Raw genomic sequence first — 23493 nt, forward strand, 5'->3', positions numbered from 1 at the left:
AATGGGGACTGATCCCAGGAACTCACACACTGGGGACTGATCCCAGTAACTCACAAACTGGGGACTGATACCAGTAAATCACACACTCGGGACTGATCCCAGTAACTTACACACTAGGGACTGATCCCAGTAACTCAGACACGAGGGACTGATCCCAGTAACTCACACACTGGGGACTGATCCCAGCAACTCACACACTGGGGACTGATCCCAGTGACTCGCACACTGGGGACTGATTCCAGTAACTCACACACTGGGGACTGATCCCAGTAACTCACACACTGGGGACTGATCCCAGTAACTCACACTCAGGGGACTGATCCCTGTAATTCAGACACTCGGGACTGATCCCAGTAACTCACACACTGGGGACTGATCCCAGTAACTCACACATGAGGGACTGATCCCATTAACTCACTCACTCTGGACTGATCCCAGTAACTCACACACTGGGGACTAAGCCCAGTAATACAGGAACTCGGGACTGATCCCAGTAATTCAAACACTGGGGACTGATCCCAGTAACTTTCACACGAGCGACTGATCCCAATAACTCACACATTGGGAATGATCCGATTAACTCACAAACTCGGGACTGATCCCAGTCACCCACACACTGGGAACTGGTCCCAGTAACTCACACACTGGGGACTGATCCCAGTAACTCACACACTGGGGACTGATCCCAGTAACTCACACACTCGGGACTGATCCCAGTAACTCACACACGAGGGACTGATCCCAGTAAATCAGACACTCGGGACTGATCCCAGTAACTCACACACTGGGGACTGATCCCTGTAATTCAGACACTCGGGACTGATCCCAGGAAGTCACATACTGGGGACTGATCTCAGTAACTCTCACACTGGGGACTGATCCCAGTAACTCACTCACTCAGGACTGATCCCAGCAACTCACACACTGGGGACTGATCCCAGTAACTCACACACTGGGGACTGATCCCAGTAACTCACACACGAGGGACTGATCCCAGTAACTCACACACTGGGGACTGATCCCAGCAACTCACACACTGGGGACTGATCCCAGTAACTCTGACACTCGGGACTGATCCCAGTAACTCACACACTGGGGACTGATCCCAGTAACTCACACACTGGGGACTGATCCCAGTAACTCACACACTCGGGACTGATCCCAGTAACTCACACACTAGGGACTGATCCCAGTAACTCTGACACTCGGGACTGATCCCAGTAACTCACACACTGGGGACTGATCCCAGTAACTCACACACTGGGGACTGATCCCAGTAACTCACACATTAGGGACTGATCCCAGTAACTCACACACTGGGGACTGATTCCAGTAACTCACACACTGGGGATTGATCCCAGTAATCCAGACACTCGGGACTGATCCCAGTAACTCACACACTAGGGACTGATCCCAGTAACTCACACACTCGGGACTGATCCCAGTAACTCACACACTGGGGACTGATCCCAGTAACTCACACACTCGGGACTGATCCCAGTAACTCACACACTGGGGACTGATCCCAGTAACTCACACACTCGGGACTGATCCCAGTAACTCACACACTGGGGACTGATCCCAGTAACTCACACACTCGGGACTGATCCCAGTAACTCACACACTAGGGACTGATCCCAGTAACTCACACACTGGGGACTGATCCCTGTAACTCTCACACTGGGGACTGATCCCAGTAACTCACAATGGGGACTGATCCCAGGAACTCACACACTGGGGATTGATCCCAGGAACTCACACACTGGGGACTGATCCCAGTAACTCACACACTGGGGACTGATCCCTGTAACTCTCACACTGGGGACTGATCCCAGTAACTCACAATGGGGACTGATCCCAGGAACTCACACACTGGGGATTGATCCCAGGAACTCACACACTCGGGACTGATCCCAGTAACTCACACACTGGGGACTGATCACAGTAACTCACAATGGGGACTGATCCCAGGAACTCACACACTAGGGACTGATCCCAGTAACTCACACACTGGGGACTGATCCCAGTAACTCACACACTAGGGACTGATCCCAGTAACTCACACACTAGGGACTGATCCCAGTAACTCTCACACTGGGGACTGATCCCAGTAACTCTCACACTGGGGACTGATCCCAGTCACTCACACACTAGGGACTGATCCCAGTAACTCACAATGGGGACTGATCCCAGGAACTCACACACTGGGGATTGATCCCAGTAACTCACAAACTGGGGACTGATCCCAGTAACTTACACACTGGGGACTGATCCCAGCAACTCACACACTCGGGACTGATCCCAGTCACTCACACACTAGGGACTGATCCCAGTAACTCAGACACTCGGGACTGATCCCAGTAACTCACACACTGGGGACTGATCCCAGTAACTCACACAGGAGGGACTGATCCCAGTAACTCACACACGAGGGACTGATCCCAGTAACTCAGACACTGGGGACTGATCCCAGTAACTCACACAGGAGGGACTGATCCCATTAACTCACTCACTCTGGACTGATCCCAGTAACTCACACACTGGGGACTAAGCCCAGTAATACAGGAACTCGGGACTGATCCCAGTAATTCAAACACTGGGGACTGATCCCAGTAACTTTCACACGAGCGACTGATCCCAATAACTCACACATTGGGAATGATCCGATTAACTCACAAACTCGGGACTGATCCCAGTCACCCACACACTGGGAACTGGTCCCAGTAACTCACACACTGGGGACTGATCCCAGTCACCCACACACTGGGAACTGGTCCCAGTAACTCACACACGAGGGACTGATCCCAGTAAATCAGACACTCGGGACTGATCCCAGTAACTCACACACTGGGGACTGATCCCTGTAATTCAGACACTCGGGACTGATCCCAGGAAGTCACATGCTGGGGACTGATCCCAGTAAATCAGACACTCGGGACTGATCCCAGTAACTCACACACTGGGGACTGATCCCTGTAATTCAGACACTCGGGACTGATCCCAGGAAGTCACATGCTGGGGACTGATCCCAGTAAATCAGACACTCGGGACTGATCCCAGTAACTCACACACTGGGGACTGATCCCTGTAATTCAGACACTCGGGACTGATCCCAGGAAGTCACATACTGGGGACTGATCCCAGTAACTCTCACACTCGGGACTGATGCCAGTAACTCACACACTGGGGACTGATCCCAGTAACTCACACACAAGGGACTGATCCCAGTAATTCAGACACTGGGAACTGATCCCAGTAACTCACACACTGGGGACTGATCCCAGTAACTCACACACTGGGGACTGCTCCCAGTAACTCACACACGAGGGACTGATCCCAGTAAATCTGACACTCGGGACTGATCTCAGTAACTCTCACACTGGGGACTGATCCCAGTAACTCACTCACTCAGGACTGATCCCAGCAACTCACACACTGGGGACTGATCCCAGTAACTCACACACGAGGGACTGATCCCAGTAACTCACACACTGGGGACTGATCCCAGTAACTCACACACTGGGGACTGATCCCAGTAACTCACACACTGGGGACTGATCCCAGTAACTCTGACACTCGGGACTGATACCAGTAACTCACACACTCGGGACTGATCCCAGTAACTCACACACTGGGGACTGATCCCAGTAAGTCACACACTCGGGACTGATACCAGTAACTCACACCCTGGGGACTGATCCCAGTAAGTCACACACTCGGGACTGATACCAGTCACTCACACACTGGGGACTGATCCCAGTAACTCACACAGGAGTGACTGATCCCAGTAAATGACACAATAGGGACTGATCCCAGTCACTCACACACTGGGGACTGATCCCAGTAACTCACACAGGAGTGACTGATCCCAGTAAATGACACAATAGGGACTGATCCCAGTCACTCACACACTGGGGACTGATCCCAGTAATTCAGATACTCGGGACTGATCCCAGTAATTCAGACACTCGGGACTGATCCCAGTAACTCACACACTGGGGACTGATCCCAGTAACTCACACAGGAGGGACTGATCCCAGTAACTCACACACTGGGGACAGCACGGTGTGAGGACAACACAGTGTGCTGAGAGTTCGGTACGTGTGGGAGTTTGGTAAAGTGGGGGAAGGAGGTGCTGCTTTGCCTTGCTTTTCCTGCAGAGCGGTAGTGGACCTGAGAGCGGTGAGCGGCGGTAAAGAGCGAGACCAGAGCGGGGATAAAAACAGCGCAGAGAGAGCGAGAGTCCAGTTGGTGAGCGGCGGGAGAGAGCGAGACCAGAGCGGGGATATAAACAGCGCGGAGAGAGCGAGAGTTCAGTCGGTGAGCGGCGGGAGAGAGCGAGACCTGAGCGGAGATATAAACAGCGCGGAGAGAGCGAGACCAGAGCATACTCTGAGAGCGAGACTCTGAGACCAGCGGCAGAGTTCAGGGTGACGTCACCAGTCAGAAAGTGACGCGGCACAGGGGAGGCAGCTGATTGGTGAGTAGGTTCAGGTGAGTATTTCTACCATTTTACTGTAAGTAAAGTAATAAGAAAGGGAAGATCTGCAGGTTTTATAGCAGATAGTGTTTTTTTTTAGTGAACCTAGGTCCCTAGTATAGTATAGTTAACATTTTCTAATTTCAACGTAATTTAAAAGGGGTAACTAAGCTAAGGCAAGTCATGGCAGCAGACCTCGCACCCGTGATATGCTCCTCCTGCAAGATGTGGGAAGTCATGGACACTACCAGTGTCCCTGCCGACCATGTGTGCGGGAAGTGTGTCCACCTGCAGCTACTGACCGATCGTATCTCGGAGCTGGAGCTGCGGGTGGACTCACTGTGGAGCATTCGCGATGCAGAGAAACTCGTGGATAGCACGTTTAGCGAGTTGGTCACACCGCAGGTAAAGGGTATACAGGCAGGAAGTGAATGGGTGACCACCAGGAAGAGTAAGAGATGCAGGCAGGTAGTGCAGGGGACCCCTGTGGCCATCCCCCTCTCAAACAGATATGCCACTTTGGATGCTGTTGGGGGGGATGACTTATCAGGGGAAGGCAGCAGCAGCCAACTTCCTGGCACCATGGGTGGCTCTGCTGCACAGGCTGGGAGGAAAAAGAGTGGCAGAGCTATAGTGATAGGGGACTCAATTGTAAGGGGAATAGACAGGCGTTTCTGCGGCCGCAACCGAGACTCCAGGATGGTGTGTTGCCTCCCTGGTGCAAGGATCAAGGATGCCTCGGAGCGGCTACAGAACATTTTGGAGGGGGAGGGCGAACAGCCAGCTGTCGTGGTGCACATAGGCACCAACGATATAGGTATAAAAGGGGATGAGGTCCTAAAAGCAGAATATAGGGAGTTAGGAGGTAAATTTAAAAATAGGACCTCAAAGGTAGTAATCTCAGGATTGCTGCCAGTGCCACGTGCTGGTCAGAGTAGAAATAGGAGGATATTTCAAATGAATACGTGGCTAGAGGAATGGTGCAAGGGGGAGGGATTCAAATTCCTGGGACACTGGAAACGGTTCTGGGGGAGGTGGGACCAGTACAAACCGGATGGTCTGCACCTGGGCAGGGCCGGGACCGCTGTCCTAGGAGGAGTGTTTGCTAGTGCTGTTGGGGAGGGTTTAAACTAAAGTGGCAGGGGGTTGGGAACCTGAGCAGGGAGAGAGAGGAAAGCGTAACAGGAAGGGACAGAAGGTATGGAGTAATAGGTAAAGTGTTAAAAAAGGAAAAAGCAGGAACTAAGCGTCACAAAACAGATTTGAAAGTTCTTTATCTGAATGCACGTAGCATTCGTAATAAAATGGACGAGTTAACGGCACAAATAACTACGTATGGGTATGATCTTGTGGCCATTACAGAAACATGGCTGCAGGGTGACAACGACTGGGAATTAAATATGCCAGGGTATTTGAACACGGTGATTGCCTTGGCAACGGGCAGTTGCAGAGGCAGTCTGTAAACACCATGTATTATTCAATATGTATAAATGCGTAGGCTTCAAGGAGATCTTGAAACATTTACCTGAGGAAGGAGAAAATCTCCGAAAGCTTGTGAATTTAAAATAAAATTGCTGGACTATAACTTGGTGTTGTAAAATTGTTTACAATTGTCAACCCCAGTCCATCACCGGCATCTCCACATCAGGGTATTTAACAATCAGGAAGGACAGGCAGGAAGGAAGGGGAGGTGGGGTGGCTATGTTAATAAAGGAAGGAATCACTGTAATACAGAGAAATGATATTGGGACAAAGCATCAAGATAATGAAACAGTTTGGGTGGAGATAAGGAATAATAAGGGAAAAAAAACATTAGTGGGCGTAGTATATAGGCCTCCTAATAGTTGCAACTCTGCTGGAAGAAGTATTAATCAGGAGATAGTTGGGGCATGTAATAAGGGAACAGCCATAATTATGGGGGATTTTAATTATCATATTAACTGGACAAATCAAATTGGGCAGAGCAGCCTTGAGGACGAGTTCATTGAATGCATCAGGGATGGATTTCTTGAGCAGTATGTAACTGATCCTACAAGGGGGCAGGCAACCTTGGACCTGGTCCTGTGTAATGAGTCAGGATTAATTAATAATGTCCTAGTTAAGGATCCCCTTGGAACGAGCGACCACAACATGGTTGAATTCCATATCCAATTAGAGGGTGAGAAGGTTGATTCTCAAACAAGCGTACTGAGCTTGAATAAAGGAGACTATGATGGTATGAGAGCGGAATTGATTAAAGTGGACTGGGAAAATAGATTAAAGGGTAAGACGGTACATGAGCAGTGGTGTTCATTTAGGGAGTTATTTTACAACTTTCAAAATAAATATATTCCACTGAGGAAAAAAGGGTGTAAAAGAAATGACAGCCATCCGTGGCTAAGTAAAGAAATCAAGGATAGTATCCGACTAAAAACAAGGACATATAAGGTAGCCAAACTTAGTGGGAGGATAGAAGATTGGGAATTCTTCAAAAGACAGCAAAAAGTAACTAAAGGATTGATTAAGAAAGGGAAGTTAGATTATGAAAAGAAATTAGCAAAAAATATAAAAACAGATAGCAAGAGTTTCTATAGTTATATAAAAACAAAAAGGGTGGCTAAGGCAAACATAGGTCCCTTAGAGGATGAGACCGGGAAATTAATGGTGGGAAACATGGAGATGGCAAAAATGCTGAACAAATATTTTGTTTCAGTCTTTACAGTAGAGGACACTAAGAATATCCCAACACTGGACAAACAGGGGACTCTCGGGGGGGAGGAGCTAAATACGATTAAAATCACTCAGGAGATGGTACTCAGTAAAATAATGGGACTCAAGGCGGATAAATCCCCTGGACCTGATGGCTTCCATCCTAGGGTCTTGAGGGAAGTGGCAGTAGGGATTGTGGATGCTTTGGTGATAGTTTTCCAAAATTCCCTGGACTCAGGAGAGGTCCCGGCAGATTGGAAAACTGCTAATGTAACACCGTTATTTAAAAAGGGTAGTAGGCAGAAGGCTGGAAATTATAGGCCAGTTAGCTTAACATCTGTGGTGGGTAAAATTTTGGAGTCTATTATTAAGGAGACAGTAACGGAACATTTAGATAAGCATAATTTAATAGGACAAAGTCAGCATGGCTTTATGAAGGGGAAGTCATGTCTGACAAATTTGCTTGAGTTCTTCGAGGATATAACGTATAGGGTGGATAAAGGGGAACCAGTGGACGTAGTGTATTTAGACTTCCAGAAGGCATTCGACAAGGTGCCACATAAAAGATTATTACTTAAGATAAAAAATCACGGGATTGGGGGTAATATTCTGGCATGGGTGGAGGATTGGTTATCGAACAGGAAGCAGAGAGTTGGGATAAATGGTTCATTTTCGGACTGGCAACCAGTAACCAGTGGTGTTCCACAGGGGTCGGTGCTGGGTCCCCAACTCTTTACAATCTATATTAACGATTTGGAGGAGGGGACCGAGTGCAACATATCAAAATTTGCAGATGATACAAAGATGGGAGGGAAAGTAGAGAGTGAGGAGGACATAAAAAACCTGCAAGGGGATATAGACAGGCTGGGTGAGGGGGCGGAGATTTGGCAGATGCAATATAATATTGGAAAATGTGAGGTTATGCACTTTGGCAGGAAAAATCAGAGAGCAAGTTATTTTCTTAATGGCGAGAGACTGGAAAGTACTGCAGTACAAAGGGATCTGGGGGTCCTAGTGCAAGAAAATCAAAAAGTTGGTATGCAGGTGCAGCAGGTGATCAAGAAAGCCAACGGAATGTTGGCTTTTATTGCTAGGGGGATAGAATATAAAAACAAGGAGGTATTGCTGCAGTTATATAAGGTATTGGTGAGACCGCACCTGGAATACTGCATACAGTTTTGGTCTCCATACTTAAGAAAAGACATACTTGCTCTCGAGGCAGTACAAAGAAGGTTCACTCGATTAATCCCGGGGATGAGGGGGCGGACATATGAGGAGAGGTTGAGTAGATTGGGACTCTACTCATTGGAGTTCAGAAGAATGAGAGGCGATCTTATTGAAACATATAAGATTGTGAAGGGTCTTGATCGGGTGGATGCAGTAAGGATGTTCCCAAAGATGGGTGAAACTAGAACTAGGGGGCATAATCTTAGAATAAGGGGCTGCTCTTTCAAAACTGAGATGAGGAGAAACTTCTTCACTCAGAGGGTGGTCGGTCTGTGGAATTTGCTGCCCCAGGAAGCTGTGGAAGCTACATCATGAGATAAATTTAAAACAGAAATAGACAGTTTCCTAGAAGTAAAGGGAATTAGGGGTTATGGGGAGCGGGCAGGAAATTGGACATGAAGCTGAGTTCGGATCGGTCAATGCCCTGTGGGTGGCGGAGAGGGCCCAGGGGCTATGTGGCCGGGTCCTGCTCCGACTTCTTGTGTTCTTTAGATTTGTGGTTGGGATCAGATCAGCCATGATCTTATTGAATGGCGGAGCAGGCTCGAGGGGCCGATTGGCCTACTCCTGCTCCAATTTCTTATGTTCTTATGTTCTTATGTCACACACTGGGGACTGATCCCAGAAACTCACACACTGGGTACTGATCCCAGTAATTCACAAACCAGGGAGCAAACCCAGCAACTCACACACTGGGGACTGATCCCAGTAACTCACACACTCGGGACTGATACCAGCAACTCACACACTGGGGACTGATCCCAGTAAATCAGACACTCGGGACTGATCCCAGTAACTCACACACTGGGGACTGATCCCAGTAACTCACACACTCGGGACTGATACCAGCAACTCACACACTCGGGACTGATCCCAGTAACTCACACACTGGGGACTGATCCCAGTAAATCAGACACTCGGGACTGATCCCAGTAACTCACACACTGGGGACTGATCCCAGTAAATCAGACACTCGGGACTGATCCCAGTAATTCAGACACTCGGGACTGATCCCAGTAACTCACACACTGGGGACTGATCCCAGCAATTCAGACACTCGGGACTGATCCCAGTAATTCAGACACTCGGGACTGATCCCAGTCACTCACACACTAGGGACTGATCCCAGTAACTCAGACACGAGGGACTGATCCCAGTATCTCACACAAGAGGGACTGATCTCAGTAACTCACAGACTGGGGACTGATCCCAGCAACTCACACACTGGGGACTAATCCCAGTAACTCACACACTGGGGACTGATCCCAGTAACTCACACACTCGGGACTGATCCCAGTAAGTCACACACTCGGGACTGATCCCAGTAAGTCACACACTCGGGACTGATACCAGTAACTCACACACTCGGGACTGATCCCAGTAACTCACACAAGAGGGACTGATCTCAGTAACTCACAGACTGGGGACTGATCCCAGGAACTCACACACGATTGACTGATCCCAGTAACTCACACACTGGGGACTAATCCCAGTAACTCACATACTAGGGACTGATCCTGACGATCCGGATTCTTTCCCCTCAGTCTGGTTCAGTAATAACTGAAGTCGAATACATTTTAAAGTCCAACACATCTTTAATAGCAGGGTTCTTAGTCTGCAGCATTGATTTGGACTCCTGATAGAGTCCCTCTATGCTGGCAGAGCAAGAACAAAAACATACAGAAATCCACACGTTTTTATACAGATGAATAGGGGTTGGAACATACTTAACGAGGGTCAACACCAATCATAAGCCGGGCACAGGTTGCCATGCGAGGTTACATTATTTCCGGCCAATCATAAATCGTCCATGTGCTGATCATGTTGCTGTTAGACATCAAAGGGGATAACTTCCTCATCTTCCAACTTGGAATGTTCTTCCCTGTTCCTTCTGTTCCTTATCTCCCAACCTGGAATGTCTTCCAACTTTGGCTAAGCTCGTTACCTATATTGATCTGCCATAAACATGGAGACATTCAGACCAGTCCTTGACTCACATCAAAGACCTATCATTGATAAGACAATGCAGGCCTGCTGACTAAGCAAACATATGGCCCAGCAGGAGGGCCAGGCCACTTGTATCAATCTCAGTTACTAACTAATTAACCCTTTCTAACCATTTTGCATTCTGCTTCTTTGCCACGTAGACATTTTAATATTTTACCGAAAACTGACCATGTAGGGATTCTCATTCCCCCCTTTTATCATTTTATGATAACCAATTATTACGGTGCTCACTGGTTCTGCAGCGCAGCAACATTTAAGTAAGCAATAAACTATAAGAATTATAACAATGAATATGACTAGCCCTTGAACTAGAGAAGTCCCAATAGAACACAGACATGTTTCATCAATACGCCTTTGTATCTTATCTGTTCTCAGGAACAGACTCCTTCTAAACATCTCTCAAGTAAGCTGCAAATGTCCTTGGTCAGCTAAACCTATTCATGTTAGTTTGAAAAGGCTAACATAGTCAAATATCCTATGGTGATTTATATTTTGTTTCCAGCCAAACTAGACTGAATGGTACCTTTCAGACCATTTTACACCTGTGAATTGGTGCCCTCCCCATTATATCCCTTAATCCAAATTCTCCCTACAATATCCCATTAGATGCTGTACCTCATCTTAACCAGGTTCCCTTCGTGTTGGCCACCAGTCCGGGTGGAAGAGAGGCAGAGCATCTGATAATCCTATCAAACTATAATTGTCTTCCCTTTTACATGCACCTTACCCCAGCGGGTGCTACTCCCGGTACCATTAAGATGTGTTCTTAGTTGAAACCACAGAGACAATGGGGACATTCTCACCCAGGCTCTGTTTTACTATCTTTGCCAAACCCTTCATCCTCTACTTACATTGATTACATGCAATGAAAATCAAGAAGCACATTACAACAAACTGCACTACGACTAATACATATGAAATTAATCTAATCCAAGGATGGATCTGTATATTCAGTCCCAAATTCCAGAGGTCATTTCACCAGGTGGTGACTTTAATTTGGTCAATGTCATGCTTAATGTTGTTATTGTCCTGTTGTAGGTTATAATAAACCTTCTGGGAGAGGCGTATCTCCATTCGCAATGCTTCCAAGTATTTAGGCAACAGGGGTGTCAGATACCCAAATGTGTCCTGATATGCTTTTAAGTCCTTTCTGACATTCTCAGAAACTTGTAAGGTGGTGAGGTTATGCCGATGTATCTCTACCAGTTCCTCGGGTCCAATCCGAACCAGGACTTCAGAAATGGAGTAGAATTCTGGACTTAAAATATCACAAGTTAGATTGGCATATTTAAACGTTTTCAAATTAGTTGTAACACAGTATTCGCCCTCTCCGGCATATACCACTTAAGTGGGTTTTAGATCCGCCTCTCGGCCCTCCATGGTACAGTTAATATCCGGATTGGTACCGGTATTATTAAACCCACACTGTGCTTCTAGGCTGTGTCCAACACTATGTGGACACACAGTGACAGCATGTCTAGTAACACATCCCTTTAATTTTGTTCCAGCCAATCAGCTTAAATCTACGTCCTCTAGTTCTTGAACCCTCTGCTAGGGGAAACAGGTACTTCCTGTCTACTTTATCTGGGCCCCTCATAATCTTGTAATTTTGTATCCATCGTGCGGATATCTTCTAAATATTGTTTCTCCCAATTTTATTGTTAACTGATGGGAACCTAACCCGGAATTTTGGAAATCCAAATTACTGTGTCCCTCTTTACTTTAATTTCAGTCCTTTTGATTGATACCAGCGTTTCCTGACTGTTTCATTAATTAGTTGGTTTCTCTATGGACCATGTGTCAGTGCCTTGTTTAAAAGGATTTCTCACTCGCCTGGACCACATTAACCATTTTCCTGTTGTGCTGTTGTCAAGTAACTGAGCCTGTCTGAGACTCATTCTTCAATGTATCTTCTTCATGTATCTCCGCATACTAGCAGCATCTCATAGGAATGAGCTTAGTGTTCTTGGATATTAACTTTCTGCTGGCCAGTCTCTTCTTCCTCATGGTATTTCCGAACATTTTCCATGGCACACATCATATGTCCTGTAGGATTCAGTCCTGTAAAAGCAACTGGTTTATTTAAAGAGTGGTTGCAATAGCTCACCAGGCCACAGGCCTTTGTAATCATGTTCTTCATCCTGATCTCCGTTTCAGATGATGGCAACATACATTTGTATCTTTTATGTCCACTGTAGCCATTCTTAGGTTTTCAGGTTATCTTATCAAAAAGATCAGGGGTGTCTAGAATGCTTATCTCCCCCTGAATGGTCCCGATGTCAGGGTAGTGGCCAGGCTATTGAGTGTAGTTTTCTCATTATTCATTATAGGCAAGGACACAAATATCTCCACGAGAAAGCTATCAATTTACTATTCTCAACTACACTTTCCTGACTTCCACTAGATTGTATATTTATGCCAGATTGATTTTTTTATCATGCCCAATTCAATGACTTTAGAGAAATTCCCATATCTCCCCACCTCGAGCATTCTGTCTCGGAAGACAACAAATAGGTTAAAACAAAACAGATCAAAATGTTTTCAAAAGAAGAGAATCAGGTTGATATCACCACGCTGTGACATTTGGTATCCGCTGATGTCTGCAGCTAAAGTCTTAAATCTTTAACACCACTGGATCGTTTCCTGCACCAAATTTCTCCAGCAAAGGTTGCACCGTAACTTTGTAACTACTCTTGGTAATCCTGCACCATCAACACTCACGTGGTCCCAAAAAAAAAAAACCAGGGTCACCTGTTTTAAAAGAAACACAGAAAATCCATTGCAGCTCTTCTTGAGAGCCCAAGTGATTAATTTGTCAAATCTTCATTTATTATTTATTTATCCAAAGGAATAATCCCTATACCCAAAACAAATTCAGAAAACAAAACAGGAGAGAGAAATTGCCTAGTTCCACTCTCGCCCTCTCTCTGAAGCACGCAGCCTGTCTGAAATAAACACTGTCTCTCCCACATACAGATGTACGCAGGGCTGCAGACTGGAATTTCTAACTCCAAGTCCTAATCTCTGTGTTTTCAAGATGTAACCACATTAAGCAGATATCATTAGCAGCCGCCTGCTAAGATACGTTATATTCCTCTTTTATTAATTTATTAATGGTTTGGGCATGTGTTTCTAGCACTGTAGCTATCCTTTGCAAATATATGGTCAGCATTTGATCCTCAGACAATTCCTTATCTGTATTTTCATTTATCTTTTAATATATCTTTAATGCGAGACCCTAAATCTCTGACCTTTTGATCCAATGTTGCCAAATCAATGGTGTTAACAACTGAGGCAAAGGCAGTTGCTATATCACTTATCACAGATCTTTACGTCTCCATATTTGCCTATCTCTTTTTACGATGTCCACCTCCATTCCATGTGGCTCTTTGTTTTAACACTTGAGTTAGGAGGTGTTGATCTAATTGTTGAGTTTTCTTAGCAGTCTCAATGCGAGTTATATAATTTGTCAGGGAAGGTCTCCCCTCTTTGGTCAGATCTTGTATTCTACTATTAATTTCAAATAAAATTGAATAGCCCCAGAACTTGTCAAAACTTCCTTATCATACTGTGGCAGGGTAAAACTGATAGGCGTTTAGTACCCTGTGTCAGTACATAGCTCAAGTAATGGACTTCCAATTGTCTAACCTATGCTTCCTTTTCATATGATTTGTTTTACATTCCTTTCTTATCAATTTTTCACTGTAGCGTGAAAACTTATATCTCAGTCAATTGTAGCCTTTGGCATTTCCGAGTGATTGGGACAATTTTACTAATATAACCTATACCAATTATTACCTCATGTTCACCTGTGTTCTGGGCAAGCCTCAGACAGTTCTCAACCGACTGGGTCATTTCTGGCTTCTTGGGATGGAAGGGGTTAATATTAACTTGCTCTTGTGGTAGGAGTAACTTGATCCTTCTCCCTTTTGAGATTAAGTTCCCACCTTCAAAATTTCACTTCACACAGGTTTGACTGATTTTTTACTTCTCACATTTGTGGATTGCTTTATACTATATTTTTGCACACTATTTTTTCACATACTTTTAGTGGATGTGATTATAATCAACGCTCCGAGCTGTTCCAGCTTTCTGACTTTTCCTATCACAATGATCCTGAGTTTTTTAATCTATCCCATTAATTTTTAACCTCTTTTTAAACCACAGCCAATCACAAAATAAACATTCAAAACGCCAATTTTTTGAAGATCCCATGTCTGGAATTTAACATGCCCACACTTTATAAGAACCAGAATTTAATAGGTCACTTAACCTCAATAACTCCAATTTTAATTCGGCAGTATCAGAATTAAACACACGACAAGACAGATACATTACACAAAGGAAGAAAACACACAAGACACAGTAAGAAGGGGGCGTGGCCCACAACACCGACAAAAAAAACACTGATCAAGACAGGCTTTTTAAAGGGACAGTACACTTAAACAACAAAACCTTTCTTTTTCGGGTCTCTGTCTTTTAAACATTTGTCTAGTCACTTAATTCTATCCATTTTTTCTACAGTACTGTCTCCATAAAGCAATTAGTTCTTTGGCTGTGGTACCTCTGTTATTTTTCCAAATTAATTCCTGAGCCTTTTTGGCGGCATCTAAGTTTTATCAATAGTTCCTGTTTATAGCCAATCACCAGGAACTTAAACCCTGACTACCCTCAGTGATATTAACCACTGACCTACCGCTTACAAGTTATTCCCTCAGTGATATTCGACCATTGACCTCTTCCTGCTATATCTGTGTATTCACCAGACTGACCTGAATCTTGTAAGGATGCCACACGAGTGTTAGCGATTGGACGATTCGTCGTCAGACTGACGGATTGGAGGAAAACCGACATAGTAAATTAAGACTACTTACATCGGGGCGCCATTTCCTTCCTCCGTGTCTGAGACAATCCGCCTCTTACTCCGCGAACTCTCGGTGAACGACCGTTAAGATCCCACCGCTGCCACCAAATGACGATCCGGATTCTTTCCCCTCAGTCTGGTTCAGTAATAACTGAAGTCGAATACATTTTAAAGTCCAACACATCTTTAATAGCAGGGTTCTTAGTCTGCAGCATTGATTTGGACTCCTGATAGAGTCCCTCTATGCTGGCAGAGCAAGAACAAAAACATACAGAAATCCACACGTTTTTATACAGATGAATAGGGGTTGGAACATACTTAACGAGGGTCAACACCAATCATAAGCCGGGCACAGGTTGCCATGCGAGGTTACATTATTTCCGGCCAATCATAAATCGTCCATGTGCTGATCATGTTGCTGTTAGACATCAAAGGGGATAACTTCCTCATCTTCCAACTTGGAATGTTCTTCCCTGTTCCTTCTGTTCCTTATCTCCCAACCTGGAATGTCTTCCAACTTTGGCTAAGCTCGTTACCTATATTGATCTGCCATAAACATGGAGACATTCAGACCAGTCCTTGACTCACATCAAAGACCTATCATTGATAAGACAATGCAGGCCTGCTGACTAAGCAAACATATGGCCCAGCAGGAGGGCCAGGCCACTTGTATCAATCTCAGTTACTAACTAATTAACCCTTTCTAACCATTTTGCATTCTGCTTCTTTGCCACGTAGACATTTTAATATTTTACCGAAAACTGACCATGTAGGGATTCTCAATCCCAGTAAATCTGACACTCGGGACTGATCTCAGCAACTCACACTCTAGGGACTGATCCCAGTAACTCACACACTGGGGACTGATCCCAGTAAATCACACACTGTGGACTGATCCCAGTAACTCACACACTGGGGACTGATCCCAGTAACTCACACACTCGGGACTGATGCCAGTAACTCACACACTGGGGACTGATCCCAGTAAATCACACACTGTGGACTGATCCCAGTAACTCACACACTGGGGACTGATCCCAGTAACTCACACACTCGGGACTGATCCCAGTAACTCACACACTCGGGACTGATCCCAGTAACTCACACACTGGGGACTGATCCCAGTAAATCAGACACTCGGGACTGATCCAAGTAACTCACACACTGGGGACTGATCCCTGTAATTCAGACACTCGGGACTGATCCCAGGATGTCACACAATCGGGACTGTTCCCAGTAACTCACACACTGGGGACTGATCCCAGTAAATCAGACACTCGGGACTGATCCCAGTAACTCACACACTGGGGACTGATCCCTGTAATTCAGACACTCGGGAGTGATCCCAGGATGTCACACAATCGGGACTGATCCCAGTAACTCACACGCTGGGGACTGATCCCAGTAATTCAGACACTCGGGACTGATCCCAGTAACTCACACACTGGGGACTGATCCCAGTAACTCACACGCTGGGGACTGATCCCAGTAATTCAGACACTCGGGACTGATCCCAGTAACTCACACACTCGGGACTGATCCCAGCAACTCACACACTCGGGACTCATCCCAGTAACTCACACACTGGGGACTGATACCAGTAATTCAGATACTCGGGACTGATCCCAGCAAGTCACACACTGGGGACTGATCCCAGAAACTCACACACTGGGTACTGATCCCAGTAACTCACACACTGGGGACTGATCCCAGTTACTAACACACTAGGGAATGATTCCAGTAATTCAGACACTCGGGACTGATCCCAGTTACTAACACACTGGGGACTGATCCCTGTAATTCAGACACTCGGGACTGATCCCAGAAACTCAGACACTCGGGACTGATCCCAGTAATTGAGACACTCGGGACTGATCCCAGTAACTCACACACTGGGGACTGATCCCATTAAATCAGACACTCGGGACTGATCCCAGTAAGTCACACACTGGGGACTGATCCCAGTAACTCACACACTGGGGACTGATCCCAGTAAGTCACACACTGGGGACTGATCCCAGAAACTCACACACTGGGTACTGATCCCTGTAACTCAGACACTGGGGACTGATCCCAGTAACTCAGACACTGGGGACTGATCCCAGTAACTCACACACTGGGGACTGATCCCTGTAACTCTCACACTGGGGACTGATCCCAGTAACTCACAATGGGGACTGATCCCAGGAACTCACACACTGGGGACTGATACCAGTAAATCACACACTCGGGACTGATCCCAGTAACTTACACACTGGGGACTGATCCCAGCAACTCAGACACGAGGGACTGATCCCAGTAACTCACACACTGGGGACTGATCCCAGCAACTCACACACTGGGGACTGATCCCAGTGACTCGCACACTGGGGACTGATCCCAGTAACTCACACTCAGGGGACTGATCCCTGTAATTCAGACACTCGGGACTGATCCCAGTAACTCACACACTGGGGACTGATCCCAGTAACTCACACAGGAGGGACTGATCCCAGTAACTCACACAGGAGGGACTGATCCCATTAACTCACTCACTCTGGACTGATCCCAGTAACTCACACACTGGGGACTAAGCCCAGTAATACAGGAACTCGGGACTGATCCCAGTAATTCAAACACTGGGGACTGATCCCAGTAACTTTCACACGAGCGACTGATCCCAATAACTCACACATTGGGAATGATCCGATTAACTCACAAACTCGGGACTGATCCCAGTCACCCACACACTGGGAACTGGTCCCAGTAACTCACACACTGGGGACTGATCCCAGTAACTCACACACTCGGGACTGATCCCAGTAACTCACACACGAGGGACTGATCCCAGTAAATCAGACACTCGGGACTGATCCCAGTAACTCACACACTGGGGACTGATCCCTGTAATTCAGACACTCGGGACTGATCCCAGGAAGTCACATACTGGGGACTGATCCCAGTAAATCAGACACTCGGGACTGATCCCAGTAACTCACACACTGGGGACTGATCCCTGTAATTCACACACTGGGGACTGATCCCAGTAACTCTCACACTGGGGACTGATGCCAGTAACTCACACACTGGGGACTGATCCCAGTAACTCACACACAAGGGACTGATCCCAGTAATTCAGACACTGGGGACTGCTCCCAGTAACTCACACACGAGGGACTGATCCCAGTAAATCTGACACTCGGGACTGATCTCAGTAACTCTCACACTGGGGACTGATCCCAGTAACTCTGACACTCGGGACTGATCCCAGTAACTCACACACTGGGGACTGATCCCAGTAACTCACACAGGAGTGACTGATCCCAGTAAATGACACAATAGGGACTGATCCCAGTCACTCACACACTGGGGACTGATCCCAGTAACTCACACAGGAGTGACTGATCCCAGTAAATGACACAATAGGGACTGATCCCAGTCACTCACACACTGGGGACTGATCCCAGTAATTCAGATACTCGGGACTGATCCCAGTAATTCAGACACTCGGGACTGATCCCAGTAACTCACACACTGGGGACTGATCCCAGTAACTCACACAGGAGGGACTGATCCCAGTAACTCACACACTGGGGACAGCACGGTGTGAGGACAACACAGTGTGCTGAGAGTTCGGTACGTGTGGGAGTTTGGTAAAGTGGGGGAAGGAGGTGCTGCTTTGCCTTGCTTTTCCTGCAGAGCGGTAGTGGACCTGAGAGCGGTGAGCGGCGGTAAAGAGCGAGACCAGAGCGGGGATAAAAACAGCGCAGAGAGAGCGAGAGTCCAGTCGGTGAGCGGCGGGAGAGAGCGAGACCAGAGCGGGGATATAAACAGCGCGGAGAGAGCGAGAGTTCAGTCGGTGAGCGGCGGGAGAGAGCGAGACCTGAGCGGAGATATAAACAGCGCGGAGAGAGCGAGACCAGAGCATACTCTGAGAGCGAGACTCTGAGACCAGCGGCAGAGTTCAGGGTGACGTCACCAGTCAGAAAGTGACGCGGCACAGGGGAGGCAGCTGATTGGTGAGTAGGTTCAGGTGAGTATTTCTACCATTTTACTGTAAGTAAAGTAATAAGAAAGGGAAGATCTGCAGGTTTTATAGCAGATAGTGTTTTTTTTTAGTGAACCTAGGTCCCTAGTATAGTATAGTTAACATTTTCTAATTTCAACGTAATTTAAAAGGGGTAACTAAGCTAAGGCAAGTCATGGCAGCAGACCTCGCACCCGTGATATGCTCCTCCTGCAAGATGTGGGAAGTCATGGACACTACCAGTGTCCCTGCCGACCATGTGTGCGGGAAGTGTGTCCACCTGCAGCTACTGACCGATCGTATCTCGGAGCTGGAGCTGCGGGTGGACTCACTGTGGAGCATTCGCGATGCAGAGAAACTCGTGGATAGCACGTTTAGCGAGTTGGTCACACCGCAGGTAAAGGGTATACAGGCAGGAAGTGAATGGGTGACCACCAGGAAGAGTAAGAGATGCAGGCAGGTAGTGCAGGGGACCCCTGTGGCCATCCCCCTCTCAAACAGATATGCCACTTTGGATGCTGTTGGGGGGGATGACTTATCAGGGGAAGGCAGCAGCAGCCAACTTCCTGGCACCATGGGTGGCTCTGCTGCACAGGCTGGGAGGAAAAAGAGTGGCAGAGCTATAGTGATAGGGGACTCAATTGTAAGGGGAATAGACAGGCGTTTCTGCGGCCGCAACCGAGACTCCAGGATGGTGTGTTGCCTCCCTGGTGCAAGGATCAAGGATGCCTCGGAGCGGCTACAGAACATTTTGGAGGGGGAGGGCGAACAGCCAGCTGTCGTGGTGCACATAGGCACCAACGATATAGGTATAAAAGGGGATGAGGTCCTAAAAGCAGAATATAGGGAGTTAGGAGGTAAATTAAAAAATAGGACCTCAAAGGTAGTAATCTCAGGATTGCTGCCAGTGCCACGTGCTGGTCAGAGTAGAAATAGGAGGATATTTCAAATGAATACGTGGCTAGAGGAATGGTGCAAGGGGGAGGGATTCAAATTCCTGGGACACTGGAAACGGTTCTGGGGGAGGTGGGACCAGTACAAACCGGATGGTCTGCACCTGGGCAGGGCCGGGACCGCTGTCCTAGGAGGAGTGTTTGCTAGTGCTGTTGGGGAGGGTTTAAACTAAAGTGGCAGGGGGTTGGGAACCTGAGCAGGGAGAGAGAGGAAAGCGTAACAGGAAGGGACAGAAGGTATGGAGTAATAGGTAAAGTGTTAAAAAAGGAAAAAGCAGGAACTAAGCGTCACAAAACAGATTTGAAAGTTCTTTATCTGAATGCACGTAGCATTCGTAATAAAATGGACGAGTTAACGGCACAAATAACTACGTATGGGTATGATCTTGTGGCCATTACAGAAACATGGCTGCAGGGTGACAACGACTGGGAATTAAATATGCCAGGGTATTTAACAATCAGGAAGGACAGGCAGGAAGGAAGGGGAGGTGGGGTGGCTATGTTAATAAAGGAAGGAATCACTGTAATACAGAGAAATGATATTGGGACAAAGCATCAAGATAATGAAACAGTTTGGGTGGAGATAAGGAATAATAAGGGAAAAAAAACATTAGTGGGCGTAGTATATAGGCCTCCTAATAGTTGCAACTCTGCTGGAAGAAGTATTAATCAGGAGATAGTTGGGGCATGTAATAAGGGAACAGCCATAATTATGGGGGATTTTAATTATCATATTAACTGGACAAATCAAATTGGGCAGAGCAGCCTTGAGGACGAGTTCATTGAATGCATCAGGGATGGATTTCTTGAGCAGTATGTAACTGATCCTACAAGGGGGCAGGCAACCTTGGACCTGGTCCTGTGTAATGAGTCAGGATTAATTAATAATGTCCTAGTTAAGGATCCCCTTGGAACGAGCGACCACAACATGGTTGAATTCCATATCCAATTAGAGGGTGAGAAGGTTGATTCTCAAACAAGCGTACTGAGCTTGAATAAAGGAGACTATGATGGTATGAGAGCGGAATTGATTAAAGTGGACTGGGAAAATAGATTAAAGGGTAAGACGGTACATGAGCAGTGGTGTTCATTTAGGGAGTTATTTTACAACTTTCAAAATAAATATATTCCACTGAGGAAAAAAGGGTGTAAAAGAAATGACAGCCATCCGTGGCTAAGTAAAGAAATCAAGGATAGTATCCGACTAAAAACAAGGACATATAAGGTAGCCAAACTTAGTGGGAGGATAGAAGATTGGGAATTCTTCAAAAGACAGCAAAAAGTAACTAAAGGATTGATTAAGAAAGGGAAGTTAGATTATGAAAAGAAATTAGCAAAAAATATAAAAACAGATAGCAAGAGTTTCTATAGTTATATAAAAACAAAAAGGGTGGCTAAGGCAAACATAGGTCCCTTAGAGGATGAGACCGGGAAATTAATGGTGGGAAACATGGAGATGGCAAAAATGCTGAACAAATATTTTGTTTCAGTCTTTACAGTAGAGGACACTAAGAATATCCCAACACTGGACAAACAGGGGACTCTCGGGGGGGAGGAGCTAAATACGATTAAAATCACTCAGGAGATGGTACTCAGTAAAATAATGGGACTCAAGGCGGATAAATCCCCTGGACCTGATGGCTTCCATCCTAGGGTCTTGAGGGAAGTGGCAGTAGGGATTGTGGATGCTTTGGTGATAGTTTTCCAAAATTCCCTGGACTCAGGAGAGGTCCCGGCAGATTGGAAAACTGCTAATGTAACACCGTTATTTAAAAAGGGTAGTAGGCAGAAGGCTGGAAATTATAGGCCAGTTAGCTTAACATCTGTGGTGGGTAAAATTTTGGAGTCTATTATTAAGGAGACAGTAACGGAACATTTAGATAAGCATAATTTAATAGGACAAAGTCAGCATGGCTTTATGAAGGGGAAGTCATGTCTGACAAATTTGCTTGAGTTCTTCGAGGATATAACGTATAGGGTGGATAAAGGGGAACCAGTGGACGTAGTGTATTTAGACTTCCAGAAGGCATTCGACAAGGTGCCACATAAAAGATTATTACTTAAGATAAAAAATCACGGGATTGGGGGTAATATTCTGGCATGGGTGGAGGATTGGTTATCGAACAGGAAGCAGAGAGTTGGGATAAATGGTTCATTTTCGGACTGGCAACCAGTAACCAGTGGTGTTCCACAGGGGTCGGTGCTGGGTCCCCAACTCTTTACAATCAATATTAACGATTTGGAGGAGGGGACCGAGTGCAACATATCAAAATTTGCAGATGATACAAAGATGGGAGGGAAAGTAGAGAGTGAGGAGGACATAAAAAACCTGCAAGGGGATATAGACAGGCTGGGTGAGGGGGCGGAGATTTGGCAGATGCAATATAATATTGGAAAATGTGAGGTTATGCACTTTGGCAGGAAAAATCAGAGAGCAAGTTATTTTCTTAATGGCGAGAGACTGGAAAGTACTGCAGTACAAAGGGATCTGGGGGTCCTAGTGCAAGAAAATCAAAAAGTTGGTATGCAGGTGCAGCAGGTGATCAAGAAAGCCAACGGAATGTTGGCTTTTATTGCTAGGGGGATAGAATATAAAAACAAGGAGGTATTGCTGCAGTTATATAAGGTATTGGTGAGACCGCACCTGGAATACTGCATACAGTTTTGGTCTCCATACTTAAGAAAAGACATACTTGCTCTCGAGGCAGTACAAAGAAGGTTCACTCGATTAATCCCGGGGATGAGGGGGCGGACATATGAGGAGAGGTTGAGTAGATTGGGACTCTACTCATTGGAGTTCAGAAGAATGAGAGGCGATCTTATTGAAACATATAAGATTGTGAAGGGTCTTGATCGGGTGGATGCAGTAAGGATGTTCCCAAAGATGGGTGAAACTAGAACTAGGGGGCATAATCTTAGAATAAGGGGCTGCTCTTTCAAAACTGAGATGAGGAGAAACTTCTTCACTCAGAGGGTGGTCGGTCTGTGGAATTTGCTGCCCCAGGAAGCTGTGGAAGCTACATCATGAGATAAATTTAAAACAGAAATAGACAGTTTCCTAGAAGTAAAGGGAATTAGGGGTTATGGGGAGCGGGCAGGAAATTGGACATGAAGCTGAGTTCGGATCGGTCAATGCCCTGTGGGTGGCGGAGAGGGCCCAGGGGCTATGTGGCCGGGTCCTGCTCCGACTTCTTGTGTTCTTTAGATTTGTGGTTGGGATCAGATCAGCCATGATCTTATTGAATGGCGGAGCAGGCTCGAGGGGCCG

The sequence above is a fragment of the Heptranchias perlo genome, chromosome 30, assembly GCF_035084215.1.
Source record: "Heptranchias perlo isolate sHepPer1 chromosome 30, sHepPer1.hap1, whole genome shotgun sequence".
NCBI lineage: Eukaryota > Metazoa > Chordata > Chondrichthyes > Hexanchiformes > Hexanchidae > Heptranchias > Heptranchias perlo.